The sequence below is a fragment of the Macrotis lagotis genome, chromosome 1, assembly GCF_037893015.1.
Source record: "Macrotis lagotis isolate mMagLag1 chromosome 1, bilby.v1.9.chrom.fasta, whole genome shotgun sequence".
Classification (NCBI taxonomy): domain Eukaryota; kingdom Metazoa; phylum Chordata; class Mammalia; order Peramelemorphia; family Peramelidae; genus Macrotis; species Macrotis lagotis.
Window position 1 is genome coordinate 579,727,528 of NC_133658.1, and position 16,132 is coordinate 579,743,659.

At 38.3% G+C, this 16,132-nt stretch overlaps 1 protein-coding gene and 1 long non-coding RNA gene across 10 annotated transcripts in view; one reads left to right on the forward strand and one right to left on the reverse strand.

Moving 5' to 3' along the window:
• Positions 1 to 16,132, forward strand: part of KALRN (kalirin RhoGEF kinase) — a 1,044,937-nt gene that overhangs the window by 535,472 nt on the left and 493,333 nt on the right. The gene's annotated exons all lie outside the window — the stretch shown is intronic.
• LOC141507234 (uncharacterized) overlaps positions 13,517 to 16,132 on the reverse strand; it is a 38,720-nt gene continuing 36,104 nt past the window's right edge. The window contains exon 2 of the long non-coding RNA XR_012474107.1: positions 13,517 to 13,854. This is a non-coding gene — a long non-coding RNA (uncharacterized LOC141507234). The remainder of the gene's footprint in view (positions 13,855 to 16,132) is intronic.

Below are 16,132 nucleotides of genomic sequence, written 5' to 3' on the forward strand. Positions count from 1 at the left end.
TATTTTTGGAGTTGAGGGAATCTGAAAGGTTATATAGTTCAATTCCCTCTCATCTTACAAATAAGTAAATTGAATCCCCCATCCCAAAAGTCATGACTTTGCCACAGTTGATAAGCCAAAGGAAAGTCAGGATCCCCTTGGGAAACACCAACCAAAATAAGATAGTATACCTGCCTGCCCACTCACCCATTCCTCAGTGAAAGGATGCTCACAGATACAGGGAAGGATAATTAGCAAATTCCTGGTTAGAAAATGTCAGAAGTCAAATTCCAACCCTGATTTTCTCTCATCAAATCTATCTATCTATCTATCTATCTATCTATCTATCTATCTATCTATCTATCTATCTATCTTTCTTTCTTTCTTTCTTTCTTACATTCAGTATGTTTGTACACATAATACAGTAGAAAGATCACTGGCTTTCTGACAGGAGTTATGAGACCTGAGTTCAAATTCTGCTTCTGTTACTACCCATGTAGGCTTGGGCAAGTCAGAATTTGTTCAACATTCTGAGCCTTGGTGTTTCTATCTTTAAGTGAGAGGTTTAGATTAGATGACCTTTAAAGGTAGCTCTAAGGCCAACCCAGATGAATAAATTTTAGAGTAGCCTTAGGGAGCATGCTTAATGACTAACAAGGTTTCTCTTGAGTGCCCAAATTTTAAAGGCACAATTGTACAGCACCATGGCATAGTGGGAAAGGGACCACATTTGGAGTCAGAATTCCCCTGTCTTCTATAACTACATATGGAATGTGGTAAAGTTGCTCATTCATACTCTTTCAGGTTCAGTTTATATGTACAATAAAGAGGATGAACTAGACAGACGTCTAAGCATCTTTTCTCAATCTAAGATCACATTCACATTAGCACTAAAGTGTATTCCATTTATAAAAACCCTTTCTTTATTGTTTTTAACCTTTCAATAGCATTGAAAGATGGGTATAGAACTCTATGAAAGATTGAAGGGAAAGAGGGTTGGGCAGTTCTTATAAGGGGAGTAACATCCAAGAAAAGAAGAACCTCTAGGACTTTAAGAAAAGGCATTTGGGAGCAGTAGGTTTGATGGTAGAGTCCTCTGAAAAAGTCTTGGCTTGGAGACTTAAAACTTAAACTTAAATCCTTGTCTAGGATATATTCCAACACCAGCAGTGATTTTTGGTGTAGCTGTGAATATGTGCTATCTGGGCCATGGTATTGTGATCCTGTCATAGATATTGAAGAACTGGTTACATTAATGCTATTTGGAGACAGTTTATATTGGCTCACAAGAGCTGATTGTTAAATTTTTGATCTGAGCATTCATACTTTGGAAATTGGCTTCTGCCGGTAATTATGGCTTGATTTATTGTTTTATTGAGTGTCTAGACTTAATAAAATGATAGCAAATAGTGCTAATAATGCAGATTAAAACTCAAAGTGTGCTGTAGATCCCTTTTTAGGGGGCAGTGGTGCTGTGGTTGTTAAATATTTATTAGTATGTCACAGATTTGAAATGAACTTTTAAAATAATACTAATACTAGCTTATATTTATAAAAAAAATTTAATGTTTACAAAGGTTTTATATACTCCTTATTTGATCCTTACTACAGCTCTGTGAGACAGATATCAATAATATTCCCATTTTATAGATGGGAAAACTAAAGCTTATAGAGAATAAGTAAGGTATGGTTCATATGGCAAGTAAGTATCTAAATCTGGATCCTCAACATTAACTCTAAGATAATGACAAAGAGACAGTTTTTGGATTCAGCTTTGGCCTAGATGGGAAATTGGGAACTGATATGTATGTGTCCTTTTCAGACAGTTTGGAGAAGGCAAGGCTATGAAGAAAGTGGGAGGGATAACTGGAAATCTGTCCCGCTGCCTATGGTACCCTTTGCTTGAAGATTATAATACAAAAATTTATGTCCCATTAACAGATGTGTTTTCTGAGGGTTGGTTTGCATTGTGCTTTCTTTGCTGCTATCTCTCCTGACTGGTGAAGGATTGGAGAAGAATCATATGCTTCATGAGAGAAATCTCTCCTTGGTCCCTTGTGAGAACCTTCTGGGAAAGAGGGAGAAGCTGATGAATCATTTCTCTACTCTCACCATCTGGAGTACTCCAGATGAATTTATCATCATTGAGCAAAGGCGGCTGTGATTTAGGCACAGTGAGAAGTGAACCATGTGGGGGACAAACAAGAAGGAGTTATTGTTCCAGTGAATTCTCCAGGCTGGGGATATCCCAGACTCCTTTGCATTCTCCCTTTTTCCTTCTCTCTCATTCTCTTTGAATGAATGAAAAAAAGTACTTATCATGTCCCAAATGTTATGTTATAAGCAGCTGATTTACAAAAAAGACAAATATCACAAGGAATCTGGTGGAAAGGTGATTGGGAAGTGGTTAGCCAGGGAGTAAAGCAAAGCTTAGTTTGGTCTGCTCTGACAAGAGTGGCCCACAGTAGGTCCTGGATAGTCAGGGCAGCAGAGGCTCTAGTGTGGGAGGTCAGGAGCTGAAAGGGTTAAGCATTCCAAGGCAGTAAAATGGCTGACATGAAGATGACTGAAGAGTAATATCTTTATATTTTGTTCTGTAATAATCTTCCAAGATATAAAATGCTGGACTTGGAATAAGAAAGAAGACAGTAGTCACATAATAAATCGTTAATTTATTGATTGATTCTCTTCTCCCTCTTGCTCCTCTGTTCACTCATCAATCATCAGATGTTTGTCAAAAGACTGCTATGAGCAAAGCCCTAAACTGGGAGCTTTAGAGAAACAATGAGGAATGTCCTGTCCTCAGTGCCAATGAATGAGGAGACTAATTCATTCAGTAACTATTGATACCCTAATGTGAACAGTGCTAGGGCAAGAAAAAATAAGATGCAGTCTGGTGGATGAAAAAAAGTCACACACTGCTTATTGCTGTTTTATTTCATTAATTCTTAATACTGTTAAATAATATAGGAGACCACTTTGGCTAGGTCTGTAAAGATAGAACATAGGTAAGTGAGCAAAAAAAGGCATGTGAGTTAGGGGGTTGAGGAGCGAGGTATAATATTTGCAAAGATAAAGCACCAGAGCCAAAGACTTAAGGAAAGTAAAAGCCTTTTAGGTGAATAATGAGTAAACCAACTAAACCAGAGGATAGATTGATTTGACAGGAGCAGTATTTTATGCTGGGGTGTCAAGGGGGAGGAGATTTGGAATGTCCCGGGAGAGGATCTTTCAAGGCCGGCATGATGGATGCATCTGGGTGGGAGAGACTCCATATATCTATGATTAGGGGAAGACATCCTTTTCTTCCAACCAGAAAGTATTCCCACCCCAAATCACAGGAGTTCCTTGAATGATGGTGGTGATGAGAGTCATTTTCGTTCGCACTGATGAGTTTCTGTTCTACAACAGATTCATTGCTATGAAGGCCATGTTCCTGATATTACAACCTCATCATCACTTGCTTCATTCAGTTTTTGTGAAGCTACTCCTAATGATGGTGGTTAAGAAATTACATCTTTCATTTATTATGTCCAATCATGCTTACCATTAAGTGCCTGAAAATGGTTCAAGATTTTAAAAAAAAAAAGAAAAGAAAACTGTCTCAAGGTAAACCTCCTTTTAGTTGATATAGGGAATGTTAACTATAATTTGTTAATGGAGAGAAATGGTTTTTTGCATCATAAAATAGAATTCTTTGCTTTGTATGATAAAGTGTTAAGATAATGGAGTTGTTCTGGAGGAATAATGGCAAGGATAAAGATATAATGCATCTCTGAAAGCTTTATCATTCTGGTTTAAAATTCTTCATCATTGTTAACAACCAAAAAAACATTTATTGAGCGTCTGCTCTATGGAGGGCAATGTACTAAGAATACAAATTGGGAGACAATATTTGGGACAGTGGAAACAAACAACTTGGAATTAGAGACTGATTTTGTTTTTCAGTTGAGTCTTATTCTCTGTGATCCCATTTGAGATTTTCTTAGCAAAGAGTGCTTTGCCATTTTTTTCCAGTACATTTTACAGATGAGGAAACTGAGGCAAACAAAGTTAATTGACTTACCCAGTGTCCCACAGCTAGTAAGTGTTGGGGGAGGAGAGGGGTTGAACTTGCAACTAGCCCAGGGTCACACAGTTAGTAAGTGGCTAAGGCTGGCATTGAAACTAAGGAAGATGAATCTTCCTGATTCGAGACTTGGCCATTTATGCGCTATGGCACCATCCAATGGCCACAGTAAATTAGAGGGCCTGAGTTCAAATCCCACTTGCTAATTTCTCCTGTGTGAGCGTGAATAGACCCCTTCATCTTTCTGAGCCTCAGTTCCCTTGCAAAATGAGAGAGTTGAACTGGATGAAGGCAATTGTTTCTGTCCTCTGGGGGTTTATAATCCAGCTGGGGAGAAAAGACATGCTCATGAAAATTCTAGAATGAATACCCTCCTAGATGCTCCTTCTAATTGTTGTCCCACAACTGCCACAGTTCAGACCTGTGACTTCACTATCTTAGAGAGCTCCCAGAGAGGAAACTCACTAGGCCATTGAAAATTAATATTTCTTAGGCATCTGATACACTTAGAGGGTTGACTTGGACCCTGAGACCTTTCTAGGATCCAGATCCAGAGAGAAAACTGAGGGACCTCAGAGGTCATCTAGCTGAATATTTTCCATTTTAAACATGAAGAAACTGAGGTTTAATGCCTTGCCCAGGATAACAATGTTAGTATGTGGACTCCTTGATGTGAAGGATGTAAAGCTCTTTACAAATTAGAATTTAGCTCTCTGTCCATTGTGCTCTGGTACTTCAAGCACTGAACCTGGAGATGAGAAGCTGCTAATTCAAAACACTCCTCAGAAACTAGTGACCTGGGCAAGTCCCAAGTTCAAATCTTCCCTCAGAAACTTAGTAACTGGGCGACCCTGAATGAACCCCAAGTTTGAATCCTCCCTCAGACACTTACTGTGTGACCCTGGGCAAATCTACCTCAGTTTCCTCAATTATAAAATGGGCATAATAATAGCCCCTACTTCCCGGGGCTGTGGTGATCAAATGTGGTAATACCTGTAAAGTACTTGTAAAGTACACAGTGCCTGGCAAATAATCGGTGCTTAATAAATGCTTGTTTCCTTCCTTCAAGTTGTAATAAATTTACTAGAGCCTCTCCAAAGTGTCCTCACCAATTACATTGGGCCATGTACATTTTTATAACCATGATTAATATCTCTTAGCATGAATTCTAAAAGGACAACAAAAATATTTACTAAATATCTACTATATTCAAGGCACAGTATAAGTCACTGGAAATATAATCAGTCCAAGCAGTCAATAAACATTTTTTCAAGTACCTACTATGCTCTAAGTGCTGTGTTAAGAGGAAAAATCATCAGAGTTCCTGCCCACAAGGAGCTCATAGCCTTATGAGAGGGGGAAGAACCATATGCAAAGTGAAATCTAATCCTATTAGCTATTCATAATGCTACTACACCTGAGAAAGACACCTGAGATCAGCCTCTTTTGAGGAGGGGCCTGTGCCTAACAAGCTGTTCACCCCATGACATTTGTACAGGAATCTTAAATGAGCTGCTAAGATGCTGAGACTTAATCTTGTGGGCAGTGGATATCCTGGAAGGTTTTTATGCAGAGGAATGCCACGGGAATGTTGCCTTAGGAAGATGGATCTGGCAGTTGCATGCAAAGTAGATTGCAGCAGGGAGATGCTAAAGGAGAATACTTCAGAGGCTCCTCTAATAAGGCAGCAAGGAGTGACGTGACAAGGTCGTTAATCAGGGTATTGGTGTTGGGAATGAACAAAGATTCCAGTTCAAGAACCAAATGGAAAAGGAGAATAGTTGGTAATGGCAACTGGTTAGATGTGGGGAGGAGGAGGCATGGGGGATGGGCAGAATGTCAGGATCATGATCAAGGTCTGAGAATTCAACTGGGAGGAGGTAGTTCATTTCAGTTAGGGAGAAAGAATCACAGATTTAGATCTGGAAGAGATTCTGGAAGTCTGCTAGTCAGAGGTAAATGAATTGTCCAAGGTGAAGAAGATAGTAATCTAGGTCTTCTGACTACATCCAGTGATTCTTCCCCCCTACCTCCCCACCCCTACCCTGAAAAATAATCTTCTAGAAGTGTCAGAGATGCTATAGAAAAGAAAAAAAAATCTTTTTCCTCCACCCACCTAAGGACTTATCTTGGACAAAACCTTGGCTCATGTACAGGATAGGATAAATGTAGAGTGGTTTGGGCAAAATGCAGACATCTGGTATCTAGAGGGAGAGATGGGGGGAGGAAGGAGAGGGGAGGAAGAGGGAGAGAAGGGGAGAGAGAGAGAGAGACAGACAGACAGAGACACAGAGACAGTGACAGCATCCACAGAATTTGGGAGGGAAAACCACTCGTTTTTAGAACAGGAAGCTTGCCTTGTAGCTGCAATTGAGTTTCAGCCAAGCCAGAAACAAATATGCCCTTCTCCCACCTTACAGAAGACATTCATTTTGATCAGACTTGTTCCAGAGAGGTGTAGGAAATGAGCTGCTGGTAATTGGGCGTTTGAAGTGAAGCATGCGTGCACTCCAGTTGTGGTACAGTAGGGATTTGAGATGTATTAGCCAGTTTATGAGCCATACTCTGTCAGCACTGAATCTTGGTGTGATGTGAAATGAAGCAGAAATCATTATTGGACAGTAACCCCACCCACCCACCCATCATATATACTTAAGGAATTAGCAGACAAACATTCACTTTATACAGTACCTCAAAATTATTATTTTCTTAATAGGGAGTTTCTGATTATTATTGTTAAAAATAATAATTTTAAAATAGCTCTCATTTTAACATAAGTCAAAATCTGCCACACCAAAGAACTTCCTTAAGTCCTTCCTATGGACAGGGTGACCTAAGAGAGTAAGACCCAGGAATTTTAGAATCACAGATTGACCACTAGTCCAGCCCCTAGTCCATTTCGTCTAATCCCCTTATTTTGAAGATCAGTAACTTGAGTTCCAAAGAAGCTAGTTGATTTGCACAAGATCATACAATTAGAAAGAGGCAGAGTAAGGATTCAAACACAGTTCCTATACCCTTAGGCCCAGTGCTCTTTGAGCTATACTAAGTTGTAAGTTAGATAATGTCTCAGTTTAGGCCTAACTTCTTCAATGGGGCAGCTAAGGTAGCTCAGTGAATAAAACATTGGGCTTAGAATCAGGAAGAATCATCTTTATGAGTTCAAATCCAATCTCAAACTCTCTGTGTGACCCTGGGCAAGTCACTTGACCTTATTTGCCCCAGTTTCTTTATCTGTAAAATGAGCTGGGGAAGGAAATCTACTCCAATATCTTTGCCAAAAAACCCCAATAGGTTGCAAGAGTCAGACTCAATTGAAAAATGATTGAACAACAACAAAAGTAGCTGATGTATCCATGTCCTGTGTGAAACAGCCTATGTCATTTCCTGATATAAAGGAGGAAGGGTCTTTAATTAGTGTCATTATCTTTAATCTCATCATAATATTTTATCTTTAATAAGATATATGGACTTGAAAAAATACAAGAGATGCTATCATTTCTTTCATAAACTCGGAAAGTTTAAGTTTGGCTCCTACTTGGAGAAATGGGCAGAGGGAAGATGAACCATCCTCCTTTCAGAGGGTGATTTGTATAGGGTATATACAGGGAGAGGCCATTGGAAAACTAAGTGACCCTCTGCCATTGAGAATGTTTATGGGGAATGTCCCTCTTTAAAATCTGAAGTCCCTGGGTCCCTGTAAAAGAACTATAGGTGAACTGTTCTTCTAGAGTTATGTCTAGGAATGATATGAAAGCAAACCAATTAAATTAGAAAATATTTCAATTCTAAGACAACAAAATGAAGTGCCAAGGTGATATAATACATTATATATTGTAATACATGTTCACTTTGCTTAAGTTCCCTCTTGGGGAATCATTGGTTCTCCTTTCTAGCCCTGCAAAATAGATACTACAAATTATTGTTGGTAGAAGAATATGGGGGAGAGAGATTGTCTTTCCTAGAATTATGGGATCTCGAAGTTGAAAAGGACTTTAGAATTATTCCAGTCTAATCCATATTCAAGTAGAAATGCCTTTTAAATGACTCTGCCAGGGGATCATTTAGCCTCTGCTTGAAGTATCCAGTGATAGAGACCTCACTACACATTCTACTTAGGAAGTTTTGTTTTGCTTTGAAAATGCTGAGTTGATATGGCAACCTTGGGAATCTAGATAGAAAGAGGACATGAGATCTTCTAGAGTTGGTTTTATTGTCTTAAAATGGTTGAGACCATCTGAAATCAAATGTGAAATCACTAACATAGATAAGTTTGGCATGACATATTTATAATAAATTCTATTGTGGAATTCCAGAAGACACTGTCCTTAGTTCTGTGCCATTCAGCAATTTTATCAGTGACTTATCAAGACACAAAGGCATAGTTATAAAACTTGCAGACAGTACAAAGCTAGGAGGGATAATTAATAGAAGAGATGGAAGAACCAAGATTCAAAATGTGTCAGCAGACTGAGACAAGGGAGATAAAATTTGATGAGTCTAGAAATGTAAAGTCTTGCATTAGGCTTAAAAAACATCAGTGGAACAAGTACAAAATTTTGCTACCTTTCTGGACAGCTGTTCATGAAAAGTTTTGGGGGATTTTAGTGGACCAGTTTAATATAGGCAAATAGTATAATGTAGTAGCCAAAAAAGGTACTATATTTTGGGGGCTGAAATGCTGTAATATAAGTCTCATGGGAAGGAGACCAATTATGATTATAATAATGTCACATTTATATAGCAAAGCTCTCTTCTCCCCATAGTCCAAATCTGATCACCTTTTCTCAGTCATCATCCTTTGGGACCTCTCTACAGCCTTTGGTACTGTTGGCCACCCTCTCCTCCTGAACACTTTCCTCTGTGGACTTTTGTTATTGCTGCTCTGTCTTGATTGATTCTCCTCCTACCTATCTGACTATTCCCTCTTAGTCTCCTTTGTTCTGAAATAACAAGTGCAAAGAGTATTCTGATGGAATATTCCAACCCAAGATTCTTGTTGCCATGTCCAACACTTTCCAGTAGTTTATTCCGTCTTTCAAAGTACTTTGAACTGATCAGATGATACCTATAGGGATATGGATAAATGACTGCAGATTGAGTCTTGAACAGGGTTAACAGCATGGTTAATAAGTTTAGAAATTATGTTGTATCTTCATATAATGATGGAATGGTGAAAAGAATAAAAGATGTAAAGCCTACAAAGAGAAGACTTAGGGAGTGACATATTAGATGTCTTCTAATTTTTAAAGGAGAAAGAATGAGAGCCAGGAGATGGAAAATAAAATTACAATTTTAGCAAAGTATAAGGGTAGACAATGAGTTTATTTGTTTTATGTACCAGTGTATCAAGATATTCTATGGTTAATGGCATTCTCCTGATCTGTCAATCTAAAATTTTGACTGCTTTATGGAACTCATTAATGAGGAAATTCACTCTGTCAATGCACACCAGCATTCCCACTACAAGCTATACTTTTGTTTTCTACAGGACTGAGAGATTGACTTTAGGGTTAGAGGTTGTCTAGAGTCACATCATCAGTATGGTTGTGACATAAGCCCAGATCTTCCTGGCTCTGCACATCTCTCAATATATTCAGGAAGTTTAATCTCTGGAATTGTTCAAGCCAAAGCTAAATCACTTTTGGTCAGCAATGTGTGAGAGAAAAGATTCCTATGGTAGAATCTTCTGCAGATGATTGAGTCCTACATCCAAATACATCCTCTAACCCTAACCCTAAATTTGTTTTTTATATTATTATCTTATCTTATTTTATATTTTATCTTATTTCATTTTATTTTATCCAATAACATGCAAAAAGAGTTTGCAACATTTATCTTTTTTTGAGCTTTTGAGTTCTACATTTTTCTGTTTATTATCCTAACCCTGAATTCATTCATTTCTAATTCTAACCCTAACACTAACCCTAACCCTAACTCTACCCTGACTCTAATCCTTTTTTAAATTCATGATTCTTTTTTAAATGTATTTTATTTTTGAATTTTACAATCTTTCCCCAAATCTCTCTTCCCTTCCCACCCCCCCACTCCACAGAAGGCAGTCTGTTAGTCTTTACATTGCTTCCATGCTATACATTGATCTAAATAAGAATGTGTTAAGAGAGAAATCATATCCTTAAGAAACAAATATAAAAAAATAGCAAGATTACATAATAAGATAACTTTTTTAAAAAAATTAAAGGTAATAGTCTTTGGTTTTTGTTCAAACTTCACAATTCTTTTTTCTGGATACAGATGGTATTCTCCATCGCAGATACTCCAAAATTGTCCCTGATTGTTGGACTTCTGAAATGAGCAAGTCCATCAAGGTTGATCATCACCCCCATGTTGCTGTTAGGGTGTACAGTGTTCTTCTGATTCTGCTCATCTCATTCAGCATCAGTTCATGCAAATCCCTCCAGGCTTCTCTGAATTTGATCCCTCCTAGTTTCTAATACAACAATAGTGTTCCATAATGTACATATACCACAATTTGTTCAGTCATTCCCCTCAATTTCCAGTTCTTTGCCACCACAAACAGGGCTGCTATGAATATTTTTGTACAAGTGATGTTTTTACCCTTTTTCATGATCTCTTGAGAGTATAGACCCAGTAGTGGTATCGCTGGATCAAAGGGTATGCACATTTTTATTGCCCTTTGGGCATAATTCCAAATTGTTCTCCAGAAAGGCTGAATGAGTTCTCAGTCCCACCAACAATGCATTGGTGTCCCAAATTTCCTATATCCCTTCCAACACTGATCATTGTCCTTTCTGGTCATATTGGCCAGTCTGAGAGGTGCAAGGTGGTACCTCAGAGATGCTTTAATTTGCATTTCTCTAATAAGTAATGATTTAGAGCAATTTTTCATATGATTCTGGATAGCTTTGATTTCCTCATCTGTAAATTGCTTCTACATATTCTTTCATCATTTGTCAATTGGGGAATGGCTTTTTTTTTTTTAAATAAATTTGACTCAGTTCTCTATATATTTTAGAAATGAGTCCTTTAGCAGAAATGCTAATTGTAAAAATTGTTTCCCAATTTATTACATTTCTTTGATCTTGCCTAACCCTAATCTTAACCCTTACCCTAATTCTAGCCCTAATTCAAACTCCACTGGATCCTGGCAAGTTTTCCACCCTCTAATCTGTTCTCTGTTCTGTTTTCTGTGCCACCTATTGGTGGGAAATGGGAACCAGAGAGAAGGAGCAACCAGGATTGGGAAGAACAAGACACTAGAAGGGAGGGAGGAAACTTAAATTTAAACATTATAATAAAAAAGAAGTTTTGCTAAAAAGTTTTGTGGAGTGGTTAAAAGGAAATGCTATAGATTCAGGAATAGAAAATGTTACTCTGAGGTTTCCTTCAAGCTTTAACACTCTTTATTATTTCAAAGAGCCAAGAAACTTGGAAGCACAGGCTGCAACTGATCTTGTCCCATTAATTCAGTGCCTCTATTCAAAGACTCTTAATAAGTCTCATAAAATAAATTTGTGTTTGCTTTTCTTCAAAAGACAAAAAGGCCTGGCTTTTTCCCTGAAAAGAATTCCTTCTTGATTATACCCTTTTGGATTCAAGACAATTAGATGGGTGGAGATGGGGGGTGATTAAGAAATTATGGCTAATGATTATTAGATTGGCCTCCAAATCAAGTCAATGGCTGTGAGTGCCTGGGTCTTGTGGAAAAAAAGCTATTCTATTTAGGGCTGAATGTTTATTAGTTGAGGGAATAGAGAAGACTAGGATAGGGTCATTAAGTTTTTACTACATTGTGCTAAAAACTAGAGATAAAAATATAAAAAGCAAACAGTCTTTATTCTCAAAAAACTTATGTTTTATAAGAGGAGAACAGTAGACATCTAGATATGTGGATGTGGTGGTGTCTCAGTTTTCTCATCTATAAAGTGATGGCATTAAAGTAGATACAACTTGGACTAATTCTGGGTCTGCTGTCCTATCAAGATTTGCCAATTGCTTATAAGCAGTATAAGAAAAAGAGCCCTGGTTTTGGAGTTAGAACATCTAAAATTGGATATCACCTTCAATATTATGATATTGAACCAGTTCCTGGACTGCAGTCTTCTCATCAGTCATTCAGGGACCTACTATGTACTAGGTACATAGCTAATTATAATAATTAAATAGGTAGGTAATAGGTATGCAAATATAAAAATGAGATGATCCCTGCCCTCAAAAGGTTTACATTTTACTGTAGGGATAAGATATGTTCACAGAAAAAGCAATATGGGCTATGTACACAAAATATAGAATAAATGACTGGGGGGGGGGGGTTAGATGGGAGATGAGAGAATCAGGAAAGGCCCCTTTGAAGAGCTGGGGTTGAATTGAGCTTCAAGTCCAGAGGAGAGGAGGAAGAGTTTTCCAAGACAGACTGCCTTAGCAAAGACACAGAGAACAATAGATCAGTTTGACTGGAATGTGTGTGTGTGTGTGTGTGTGTGTGTGTGTGTGTGTGTGTGTGTGTGTGTGTGTGTGTGTGTGGATGGTGGTGATATATAATCATCTAGAGAGCCAGTCTTAAACTAGATTGTAAAAACCTTTAAATGCTAACTATTTATCTTAAAGGTGGCTAGGAACCACAGGTGATACCAGTTTGACATTTCTAAAACACAGGTATAACCAAATCACTCCTCTGCCCAAAACTTCATTGGCTCCAATTTTTCCTTAGGAGAAAATCTGTAAATGTAAATTGGGGTCCATTTGGGAAAGAATTTAGATGTTATGCTAAACATTCCAATATTGAATTAAATAGTGGAAAGATATGGACACACCTGTGCTATAGAAATATATCAATTTGATACCTCTATGGAAAATAGATTGGAGAGTAGAGAGACTGAAAACAAGTTGAATGGAATGTAATCTCATTGAGGATGCATTGAGAGTGTTTCATTTTTATCATTATATCCTCACACTATCATAATGTTTGCCACATGATAGGTTCTTAATAAATACTTGATCAATTGGAAGACTTGGCAATGGATTGGGTCTATGGGGATGAATCAAAACAATTATGGTCCCTTCAATTTTTTAGTATTAGTATATTCTTTAATTTTAGTATTAATATATTCTTTAATTCCAAGTTTACCCCTTCTCACTCTCTTAATCATTTCATGTAACAAAGAATAAAAAAGAAAGAGGAAAAAGTTGGTCCAATTTTGACAGTTTTGCATTTTCTGCAGAGAAGGGAATGGGGTACATTGTTCTCATCTCTTCCTCAGAGACAAATTATTATAATTATGTATTATAATTATACATTGTTCAGTGGTTTCAACTTCTTCCATTTCCATTGCTGTTATCATGTATATTGTTTTCAGTTTACTTCACTCTGGATCAGTTCTTCTATACCTTCCCATGCTTCTCTGATTTCTTCACAAGCATCATTTTTCCTAAAGTGGTTTCTTTGGTTATTTCCCAATCAGTGGACTTTTACTTTGCTTCCAGTTCTTTATTACCCACACACACACACACACACACACACACACACACACACACCCACTGCTATGAATAATTAGGTTGAAATAGGATGCTTCTTTCTAGAAAACTGGTAGTCTTCTTGGTGTATATGCGTAACAGTTGGATCTTTGGGTCAAAGACATCCGTTTACTTTTATTAATTATTATTGTTTCAACTTTCTCTACTTCCCTGAAAGATGGGAAAGTTAGTAATGAACTGTCAAAGTTATTTTATTCTGGTCTCTGCCTCTGAGCTTTTCTCCAAGTCCATATATGCTTCAGAAAGTTCTGGATTGATGGGGCCATGAATAGGGGTCTTTTTCAAAAGACCTAAAGAGAAGGAAAATAGAAAGGAAAATTCTCAACTTCTTTGATCACTTCCATCTCATATTCCTCACTCTAATCATTTTTCATGACTTTTTGGGGTTTTTTTCCTGTTTGCTATTATTTTTTGCAACTGTTTTTCTGTTTGCTGTTGTTTTTCACATACCAATGAGGAAATGAGAGAACTTTGGAGATATGGGCAATACTTATGTCCTCTAAAATTTAATGAATAACAGACAGAAGGAAGAAGTCCCTTCATACTTTTACATGTAAAAGGAATGACATATGTAGGGCATATATACATGTATACACACAAACATACCCATATTTTAACCCTGGATTATTCCCTATTAAGGACAAGATTGAAGGCAGAAGAAAAGAAAGAACAGATTGTGTCTTAGGTGCTCTCTCATAAAACTCATAAGCTAAGGACTCTAACTAAATTTTCAAAAGACAGAACCCACAGAGGGACCCAGGGAGGCAGTTTTCCTACTCAAGGTAACCTGGAAAAGCGCAGAAAGGCTCTACTCCCCGGGGTTGGAGGGGCAGCCCACCAGAGGGGTGGCTGGCCAGAGCCAAAGAACTTCAGCCTCTCTGAGGCAGCCCCAGGGCTCTGCGGCTCACAGCAGCAGGGGAGTTTCCTGAGCTACACCCCGGGGAGCATCAGGCACAAAGTGGGGGAAAAAGTGGGGGACCTCTGCTAGAGCCAGCACTTGAAGTCCAGCCCTCAGGGCACACAGAGGGCAGAAGCAGGTGGAGCCGGTAAGCAGGAGCCCCCAGGGCATGAGCCCATTGAACCTAGGGAGGGGAGTGAAGAGAGAGAGATGGCAGAGCTCTGTCCTCTGCCTCTGGAACAGGACTCTGGGGCTCTGACCACATTCAGATCCTGATCGAAGTCTAGCCCCCCAATAGAACAGCAGCTCCCCCCACCTCAGCCCTGTGGCAGAGGGGGGCACTTATGGTCATTCACAGACCAGGAGAGAGGTCAGAGCCTCACACACTGAGATCCTTGTGGGAGTGTCCCAAAAGCTCAGGAAGCACCCCCTGAACAGGCTTAGGCTGGGAAAATGAGCAAGCCGAGAAACAACAGGAAGACCATTGAGAAATATTTTGCATATGAGCCCAAGAAGGATCAAAATGCTCAGTCTGAAGATGAGGAAGCACAAGCTCCTGCATCTAAAGACTCCAAGAAAAACAGAAATTGGGCTCAGGCTATGACAGAGCTCAAAAAAGACTTTGAAAATCAAATGGGGGAGTTAGAAGAAAAACTGGGAAGAAATGAGAGAGATGCAGGAAAACCATGAAAATGAAGTCAGCAGCCTAGTCAAGGAAATCCAAAAAAATGCTGAAGAAAATAGCATGCTAAAAACCAGCTTAGGTCAAATGGATAAAACAGTTCAAAAAGTTATGGAGAAGAAGAATGCTTTAAAAAGCAAAATTGGCCAGATGGAAAAAGAGATAAGAAAACTCTTTGAGGAGAACAAATCCTTCAGACAAAGAATAGAATTCAGGGTGATTGATGAATTTACCAGAAATCAGGAATCAATACTTTAAAACCAAAAAAATGAAAAATTAGAAAAAAATGTGAATTATCTCATTGAAAAAACAACTGATATGGAAAACAGACTTAGAAAAGAAAAATTTTAAATTATTGGAATACCTAAAAGTTATGATTAGGTAAAGAGCCTTGACATCATTTTCAAAGAATTACTATAGGAAAATTGCCCTGATATCCTAGAAGCAGAGGGCAACATAGAAATGGAGAAAATCCACAGATCCCCCCAAGAAAGAGATCCCAAAAAACCAACCCCCAGGAATATTATAGCCAAGTTCCAGAACTCCCAAGTCAAAGAGAAAATATTACAAGCAGCCAGAAGGACACAATTCAAATATCGTGGAGCTGCAGTCAGGATCTCACAGGACTTAGCAGCAACTACATTAAAAGCTCTTAAGGCTTGGAATGTAATATACTGGAAGGCAAAAGAGCTTAGAATGCAACCAAAAATCAACTACCCAGCAAAACTGAATGTCCTCTTCCAGGGGGAAAAAGATGGACTTTCAATGAACCAGGGGAATTTCAAATGTTCCTGTTGGAATGGCCAGAGCTGAACAGAAGGTTTGATCTCCAGATACAGGACTCAGGTGAAGCATGGAGATTGAAGAAGGGGAAAATATGAGTGACCTAATGATGATGAACTGCATGTATTCCTGCATAGAAAAATGACACTGATAATACTTATATGAACCTTCTCAGTTAATAGAGCAGGTAGAGGGAGCTTTTATA